The sequence below is a fragment of the Chenopodium album genome, chromosome 16 (genome assembly GCF_948465745.1).
Source record: "Chenopodium album chromosome 16, dcCheAlbu1.1, whole genome shotgun sequence".
Taxonomy (NCBI): Eukaryota; Viridiplantae; Streptophyta; class Magnoliopsida; order Caryophyllales; family Amaranthaceae; genus Chenopodium; species Chenopodium album.
Window position 1 is genome coordinate 26570512 of NC_137849.1, and position 10124 is coordinate 26580635.

Genomic DNA, 10124 nt, shown 5'->3' on the forward strand with positions numbered 1-10124 from the left:
TGGGGTCCTCATTTGCTGTAATTGGATTATAATGTGACATAACCCATTTTAGTTTGGTTACCTTGTGGTCTGATGACAGTGTTGGCTTGTTGCTTCTTGTGTGTGTTCTTAGCCTTCCCTTTTTCTTCAAATTGTGAAGAGTGACATGAGAGATCTTCAATGGCTACATAACTTAGCTCCTTTCTGTAAAGGGACTGACTATAAGAATTCATCAGAAAATTCTCTTGGCTTTGGACCTATTCTGCCATACTTTTTAGTCTTAACATCAATCAAATTCCCATTATCATTTGTTTTTTTTTATGTCTGTGAATATTCTTGTGATAGTGGATTTGTGAACATTGAATTGAACTGATAAATGTTTCATGTGACCCCTTGGTAAGTTCCCCTCATGCATTTTAACCAACATTGCATCAACATTTTCTCTTTTCTTTTGCATGGTGAGCTGCTTTCTTTGTGTAACTTGAATCCCTTCTTTAATTGGTTGTTGCGTTTCTGGGGACTCAACATTGGCTTGTGTGTTCTGTTGGCCATGTTCTTCTTCTTGGTTGTCTTGCATGTTCTCATCTTCAGATTCATAGTCCTCTAAGCCTAGATCTTGCATATCTTCTTCATGATCATAATACAATTCTGCCAGTTCTTCTTATGTTAGTATTTAATCAACATCAAAAAATAGACCTTCAACAAATTCTGTCATGTGTTGTGTCTGATTTGTTTTTCTTCAGATTCAGCTTGATGATGTAGGGGTGGCTGTTTTTTTTTTTTTTTTTTTTTTTTTTTTGGAAAAGATGAAGGCTGCCCTATGTGGATTTGTAGATAATCAAGGATGCTAGGATATACAGATTATGAAGATTGAAAGATGTGCAGCACTAATTTCAGTTTAGGAGATTTTTTTGGATTTAAATGGGCTAATGAAGGGTAGTTAGTGCTAACTTTTGGATTAACAATTTCATCTTTTGAGAAAACTTGATGTTTGTAATTATTGGTGAAATATTTAATGGTGTTGGAATTATAGAGGCTGGTATTTATAAGCCTCTTAAATGCTGAATGTAGGCTTTAGATGCCCAAAAAAATTTAAAAGTACGGTGTTTTTTTTAAAAAAGTAGGAGGGAAAACAAAACCCACCCAAAAATTTAATTCATTCAAATTTTTGGTGAGAATTTGGGGGGAAATCAAGTCCCTCCTAAAAGGACCAGATTTCCCCACCAAAAATACAAGTGGGTGGGCCTAATTTCTCTCTCCTATCCCTTTAATTACTTTCCCTTAACTTTCTCTAATCTTTGCCCCTCAAGTTTTGCTTCGTAAATCGCAAACCCTCTTAAAGTTGCACTAGTTATTAACGGAGGTAGTATTTTTTTATTTTTTTTTTTTGGAAAATACTATTTATAGCCCTTAGGGCTACATATAAGCATTAAATTTACACTTGAAAATAAAAAGTTAAGAAATCATAAAAATATAAACACTAATTGCACTAATTTACGCGTGTTTTTGTCATGAATTTCTAATTTTATACAATTTTCAAGCGTGTATTTAATGCTTATATATAGCCCTTAGGGCTACATATAGCATTACCCTTTTTTTTAGCCAAAATTGGCCTCAACAGCACGAACTTTTAACAAGATGCAAGTAGCAGCATGAACATTAACTAGAGCTATAACAACACAAACTTCTTCATTAGGTGCACAAAATATCATAAATGAAGCTCGAGACCAAATTTTTTGCCGAAGACAGGGTATCTAATATATTATTGTTATAAATAATTGTCTAGTATTACGTGCCTCGATCTGTTTGCGAAAAAAAAAATCAAATGAGGTTTTGGAGGTCAATTTAGTCAATATGGGTCAATTTTGAGATCAAATTTAGCAAAAAAAAAATTTAAAAAAGCATCGATTTGCGTGCTATAAAATGTCTCGATTAAGATCTTTGGTCAATTTGGACCTTGAGGACTAAAGATGAAATCAAAATTTGTAAAAAGTTAATAAAATATTAAAGATTCCACATCTTTGACAAAATTTTCGATCCTTGGTTTCATTTTTGCTATTTTGTGCACCCAATGAAGAAGTTGGTGTTGTTATGGCTACTATTCAAAATTTATATAGCTATATGCACCTTGTTAAAAGTTTGTGTTGTTGAAATCAATTTTACCTTTTTTTTTATATATATAAATTATACTTCCTCCCTTTTTAAAAACTTGCTCCACTTTTCATTTTCGGCTGTTTTTAATTACTTGCTCCATTTTCTTATTTGAAAAGTTTTTATAATATTAAATTCATTTCTCTCACCTAGTGGACCCAACGCAATTCATATTTTATTAATTTCATATTCTCTCTCCTTCAATTCTCTCTACGGGTCTGTTCTCTTCAATTTAATTTTAGTGCAATTCAGTTCAGTTCAGCTCCAATCAGTTCAGTTCAATTCAGCTTCGAATTTTCTTCTCTCATAAACAATTCATTTCAGCTATATTCAGTTCAGCTCAGTAAATCAGAACAAGCCCTACAACTTTTCCTTTTTACAATTTTTTATTCTTCACCTATCCCACTACCTCCATATTTTATTACTTTATTCAATTTCTTCTAAAATTCCGCGCATGGAAAAATAGATCAAGTATTTTAAAAACGGAGGGAGTATGATTTAATTGAAAAAAAAAACACAAAAGAAAAAAATTCAAAAAGCTGAAAAATACAATGATACCAAACAAGTCCAAAATTATCCAGAATTATTTAAGTACTACGGCCAATTTTGCACCTGTACTTGCCAAAGTGATTCTCTTTCCCTATATGAAAATTTATTCTTTTACATCAAAGCTAATACATCTGCGCATGTAAATATTGACGAGCCCATCTAAAGATTACATGAGGTATGAGTTATTCAGTTGAGATTGTCACTCATGATAAGTTAGGCAAAAGCCTATAATATCATGTACCAATGTTTTTTTTTCATGGTGCCTAAGATTATCAAGGGGAAATTCAGCTACTAATGTCTTGCTTAGGGACGTGAATACTCATCCGAAATAGGTTATTAACTTGGTCTTACAGCTCTTCCAAAGTACCATGTCCTCAAATCTTTGCAGACGTATTTTAGTGTACAGGCCATCCTAGACATGAACCTTTAATAATCATCAAAAAGGCGATATGGAGAATGGTCATGGAAGAACAGCAAATGGAGATTGAAATTAGCTATATTTGGATGGATTTAGTGGCTACAGCCTATACAAAAATGAGATTGGTAACTAGATGTTTTGTTCTTCTTTTTCAATGCTTAAGGTGGACTACACTATGCTTAGAGAAAATAGCTAGGCAAGCATAAAATACGGAGATATTGTTCGTACAGATTTTAACCAATAAACCGAATCTCTTTATGACTACATAGCAACTTGCTAATAGCAAGTACTTTTTAGGCCTTCGGACTATTCTTTTGATTTAGGTTGCCTCCTTGAACTAGCCTCATTGTGCTTATTGTTACCAATGTGAATAAATTAAGAATGGCCACAACGAGCATGAAAGATACAAGAACTACTTATAGAGATCATATTCCTCTTTTAAGGAGCTACGCTTCTCTCATGTTAACTGGCATATGCAAATAGAAACAAGTTCTAATCGTGTAAAAAATTACAGCTCAAAGACGACATTAAACTGTCAGCAGATATCTTCCCGCTCCTCCCCCTCACGTTCACGGCCAAACCCCCTAACTAGTTCCCTATGCACCTCTTACAAAATAAACTCCACAAACACTCAGTAAACTGAAAGTGAGAGCCGTACAGCAAACAAAAACTGGTGGCAGTCATGAACATGAATGCCACTTCGTCAGAAACAGAACATCAGCAACACGATAAAGCTGGTGTCATAATATAGTTTTCTTAGTCATTTCTATATCATCTAAGTTATGCTTAGAAAAAACTGGGATCAGACAAGCAACCCCCAAGTAACATTGTGTTCAAAAATAAAGAATCTAAGGTATGAGGCAGATACAAGGAATAAAAACAACTCATTCATAACTGTTTACAGATATAAACATCAACGGCCCCTTAAATAAGGTCACATTCAACCAAGTCAGCAAAATCGTGCTACATGCTACATCCTCGGACATATCAGGGAGCTGACCTGTAGCTCAATAGGATTATCAAGTTGCTACTTATTATACTAATCTAAAGTTAACAAAATTTCTTTCGAGGATCGGGTGAAGTTTAGGGGTGACATAATGGTGTGGCTGAAGTGGTATAATAACCTTTGTAAATGCTTCACTCCTTATGAAGTGCTGTAGGGAGTGAAATATGGTCCAGAGAGAAAAAGGGGTTGAATGGGTGTGGGACCCAATATTAAAGAAAGGGTAGAGGAAAAGGTTACTAAAAGTGGTATGTGATGCTTGATAAGAGACAGCCGAAAGAGGTATATGTATCACTTACCACAAGACAGGCATTGTTTCTCTTTACTGGTAGGCCGGTCCTATCACCACAACCACCATTGAGCAAAATTCACCCACCAAACCACCCAAAAAGGTCATCAAAAGACAAGCAACTCAGAGCTGAGCAAACTATATAACCCCTAATTCCATGCCTTTTTGCTCTCTGCTAGACGATAGAATTCTTCTGTCTTTCCTTTATCAAAGGTGGGACATAAAAGGCATAGCACAGTATGCAGCGGGAGGTCAAAGAAAAATATCTTCATAGTACAAGCTCCTACACCTGCAAAAACTCTTGGATACTTTCTCGAAAATCAATTGCTTAGCTGAACTAAGGGTAAGATCCAACACTAGAAGACAGACAACCATAACGAGCAACAAAAAGGTGGTCCCTAAATGTTTAGAAATGTTCAGCATGAGCTAGTCTGGACTGCCATGACATACATCACAGTGGTGGATTCCACTGCACTGAATTCTAGCATAACTCAACATTGGTTCAGAGTGAAATGTCAGAAAATTACGTGTGCAACTTTCTAACTTCAGTATATCCATATCTACTACCTCCGTTTCTTATTATTTAAAACAAAAGGGAATTATTTGTGAGACAAAAAAAAAAATTCTTCTTTGCAAATAATAAGAAAAGGAGAGTAAACTTTAAAGGCTGAGACCAGAACTTCAAGCATAAAGGGCAATTTCATCAAAACATAAAGTTCTACTTACTTCTATTGCACATCACAATCATCAATGTATGCCCCTAGAATAAATCGACACCCTTTGTCAAAAAAATAAATAAATAAATAAAAAAAAAGAAAAAAAAAACGAAAAAAAGATAAATAGACAACTTTGAAAGGAATAGCAGATAAAGAATTTGAGATATAGAAGCCACCAAACATCAGTCCCCTTCGACAAAACAACTGACGATTAACTTTTAGAGTGTCGGAAATTCCAAAGTTCTCCTTAAAAATTTAAGGCTACTGTCAGATATACAAAAAACTCTTGTATATGGAAACTGAAACAAAAGATAGGCCACTTTTATATTTTCCAAAACCAATAGTGAGTTCTCACAAAACCTTAAGGTGCAAAGAATTACTAAAAACACCCCCCCCCCCACTTAAACCAATAGCGAGTTATCAGAAAACCCTTAAGGTGCAAAGAATTACTAATAACCCCCCTTACACCCTAAGTGAACAGTCTTTTCCCAAGAGTACAATAATATAATTCATCAGTAAGTAGTGTGACACTTATTTGTGGATCAATGCAAAGGGCACCCTCCAAAATGACTATCAAGGGGATTGCCAATGCCCACCAATTTAGTCCAAGACATGAATCATTATACCCGAGAAAATGCAGCAAGACACGATTTCAGAAGATGGCCTTCCATATGTGGACATAGCAACAACATCCATATGCCTGCAAAGATGAATAATTCAACTTCTAGCTTTTTACTTCATTTTCACTTAGCCGCCCATGCTTATCTCATTAAGGGTAAAAAGAACATGAATAAATTATCCAAACACCACTCTTAAGCCCTTCTTTCGAATAAGTGCACTTTTTAATCACACTTACTAAGCTCTAGTATAGGTGGAGCTGAAAAATGAAATAACATAACAAATGCTGGTTTTGATCAAATTTTTTAGTTAGGGTGGTTTTGGGATAAGTTTAAATAGTTTTTTAATTTGTATGATTAGTCTTACAAACTAATAACTCATTGTTTGTGCCTCATAAATTGACAACCAAAAAAACCCCTTTAATAACTCTCAAAACTTCATTCTCATTTACCTCATAAACTTATCAAACCCACAATCTTCATTCAACCCACAACTCACAACTTTTATACTACATGGGGAATTCCTATTACTCACATTCAACCTCACAAGCACGATTCAACCTCACAAGCACGATTCAACCTCACAAGCACGATTCAACCCACAACCGCAACGTCCTATTCCCGGAAAATCTCAAGATTCTATCAATTCCATATCAATTAAAATCTTAAACACACATAGAATTCACATCAACAAAAAACGCTCAATTATATAAATCACAAATTGTCATGCAATCATCACTTAATCATATGAAATTCAGCTCAAAATCAATTCGAGAATCACTCTGAATACTTCAATACATAGATTAAGGTGATCCACTGTCAAAAAATCCACAGAATTACAAAAATTCTAGTACTACCTAGATGATGTACTACTGAAATTAACTGACATTGTAAATTGGGGAAGAAACATCCTTAAATTGCTTCATATTTGGGATCAGCCATCACAAAATGGTAAGCAATTACCAGAACAAAGATGAAAACACCAAGAAAATTGGCAATAAACCCTAGATCTTGATCATCAATCATCTGCAATTCACAATTAGAGAAAGTAGAAATCAACAATCACAATTGAAATTATCATACAATAAATTTTGAAGATAATATGTTATTAGTGTTAGTAGATCGTTGTGTTTTAGAGAAAAGGAGAGTTTACCTTGAAAGCAGAGAAAAATTTTGTAGACTGGAAGAAAGCAAGAGTAGAGAGAAAGAAAGTTTGATTTGGATTTTGAGTGACCGGAATTTGGTGGACGGAGGAATAATATAGGGTTCGACGTTTTTAGGAGAAAATTCGAGTTAATCTCACGGACTTGTCTAAATTAATAATTACTCTAGTCGTTAATAATAATACTCCATCCGTTTCTTTTTAGTTGACACGTTTCCTTAATTACGTTTGTCAATGCACAATTTAACCATTTATATTTTTTTTTGTTTTTTTGAAGGAATTCATATCTTTAATTACCGATAAACAAAAATTAGGAAAAGTAGATATTTTGAAAATATATGTCGTGACGAATCTAACAAGATTCTACATAACTATATTTTTCATTACGTATAAAGAACAAAACACGGTCAAAGAAAAGTGTGTGAATAGTGCTAAAGTTAAAATATGTCAACTAAAAAAACGGAGGTAGTAATAAGCATTCGTTAATAATTTTTTATCTTAGATCAGTAAAATAATTGTTAATTTGATCAACCAACAACTTTTGTGTGTGACTGACCATATTGTGTGGCCAACTAACATACGAGTAACCCATGACCGACCAAGTAACCATTTATCAAGTAACACTTGACCAAGTAACCTATAATTGACCGAGTAACCTCTGACCGATCGAGTAACCCCTGACTCACCGAGTAACCCCTGATCAAATAACCCCGACCATTCTTTCAAAAAAAATATATGTGGCTGGCTACACCCACATATGAAAGTTTGTGATCAACATGTCAAAAAAAATATATGTGGCTCGCTACAGCCACATATGAAAGTTTGTGATCAACCTAAGATCTAACAATACCTTTCTTCAAAAAAAAAATAAAAAAATAAAAAAATCTAACAATACCAACAAGATCATAGATATTTCTCCGTATCTTTTTCTGTTACGTGATGATGCTTTATCAACATTGTTGTGTAAGGCGGCTTTTGATGGGCTTACTCATGATGCGAGGATATGTAAGGGTGCGCCGAGGAGTGTCACATTTAATTTTTGTCGATGACAATATTCTCTTTGCTAGAGTTAATGTGATAGAATGCTCCATTATAGCTGACATTATAAGCAAATATGAGAGAGGATCGGGTCAGAAAGTTAATCTAAGGAAGATCGAGGTCACTTTAAGTAAGAAAGTTAACGCTTCTCGTAGGAACGAAATTATTGATACTCTAGGAGTTAGAGAGGTGGACATGCATGAAAAATATCTTGGGCTTTCGACCATCATTAGAAGATTGAAGACAACAATTTTTGCGAATTTGAAGGATAGAATTTGGAAGAATTATTTTGCGTGCATAAAATTATTTGATAATTCAATTGTGTTATGATTTCTATCCCTTCCAATAACAATATAATTAAGATTCTATGTTACACTAATATTTTGTAGTAAGTTTAAAGTTTTAGGATATTTTGTCAGAAACTACCTATTAGAAGCACTTTTTTGTGAGAAACTCTTAATAAAAATGTTGTAAGAAACTACCTATTAAAACTACCTGTTAAAATAAAAAAATGTAAGAAACTATGTTTCACCGGATTTTCGTCATTGACTAATTTCTCCGGCATTGACCACCCTCAGCCGGTCAAATGATTTTAAATTAACCAAATTATTACCTTTTTTTCCCAATTCGATGCTCAATATCCCAATTTCATCCTTATATCCCTTAATTTCTCCGTCCCTTGCGTTTTTCCCCTTCCCCATCTTCAATTTGACAATAAGCATTTTGGGTCGTTGAGGTGTTGATGGCTGAAATTGGCGGCTGGGTATAATGATTTGGATAATTAATTTCCCACCAACATACACATTTTCACCTTTTGTTAATTATTTGGGGGGTCTTATAAATACCTCTTTGAGCTCATTTGTACGGCATCAAAGTTTTTAGAGCTTTCCTCTTAGTTTGTAATCTTAGAAACATCAAAACTCTCAAATTATTAGTTAGATGTTAATTATTAGCTTGGAAATTTCAATCTCTATCATTGTAAAAGACAAGTTCCACCATTGTTATTCAAAGTTTGAAGCTTCTAGTAACTATTTCTTTCTCTTCTATTCCATTTTATTTGCTTTAATTGTTAATTACTTGCTTAATTCTTGTATGCTTAGATTGATATTTAGCTTAATCTTTAGTTTGAATTTATTCATGAATTACTTAAAATCTCTAATTGCTTTATCTCCCATGGATTGTGAGTAGTCTAATTTTCTAAGGTTTGGGTAAAACCCTCAATATAGTCACTAATTACTTGTTGCATGTGCTAATTTGGTAATTGTTGGGTGTTAATTAGTTGAGCTTAAGTGGTTTCATTGCTTAGTTCTTGTATATGACCATTGCTAGAACTATTTATCCAAGCTTTCTCAACGAAGGATCGAGAGATGAACTTGAGTTAGCTCCCTTATGCTGAATTGACTTGAAATGCCATGAGAATAGGAATTTCCAGTCAAGGAAATATTTTTGTCATCGTGATTATGCTTTAATACTTGCTTTATGCTTTGTAACCACGAGAGTAGGTTGTATTCATGATTCAAGTAATCCCTCTAGCTTAAGAGAGTAGTTGGGTGCTTTAGATGATTTCCCGTATTTTATCCCCTTCATTTACCTTGATTGTTCATGTTAATTGTGATTTGTGATGAAGTTGAGTGGTCTAGCCCGAGCCCTAGAATCCTCTAATTATTGTTAATCTCCTCTTAGTTTTAGTTGATTTGAACTAGTAGAAGTTACTTAAACCAACCCAATTTCGACTTCATTTGGCTTATTTAAATGGTAGTATCTCGGTGGTTGATTCAACGCCTCTCTTGGGTTCAACCCTTTCTTACCCTTGCTATTAGCTAGTGAGACCAAGATAGGATTTTATCTTTGGTAGGCTCGACGACATCCTATCATGATCAACGCCGGAGAAATTAGTCAATGGTGAAAATTCGGTGAAGGGTAGTCCTTTACAACATTTTCGTTTGGGTTTTTCTACATAGTAACCCAGTAGTATCGAGTTTTCTAAGGTGTGCCCATCCTTTTCAGAAGTTCCACACTATAACCCCATGGTACAGTTAGTAACTCTACGGTAACCCGCATCAGCGAACATTTAAGACGGACGTTAGAAGAGCATGTACCCCGTCACCTAATGTAACACCCCGTCTTTTTGGAACTGGAAGCGTTAGCGGAATTACGCTTGAACGGGAGGCTACTTAACTTCAATTAGAAAAGTCAAGCTTA

General features: G+C 34.4%; 1 long non-coding RNA gene across 1 annotated transcript; it reads right to left on the reverse strand.

Annotated features, from left to right (window-relative positions):
* Positions 1-6433: 6433 nt before the first annotated feature.
* Positions 6434-7125, reverse strand: LOC145585050 (uncharacterized). The gene is made up of 2 exons (XR_014100530.1): positions 6876-7125; positions 6434-6748 (listed from the first exon to the last, which is right to left on the reverse strand). It is a non-coding gene; the product is annotated as an uncharacterized LOC145585050 (long non-coding RNA).
* Positions 7126-10124: the final 2999 nt, after the last annotated feature.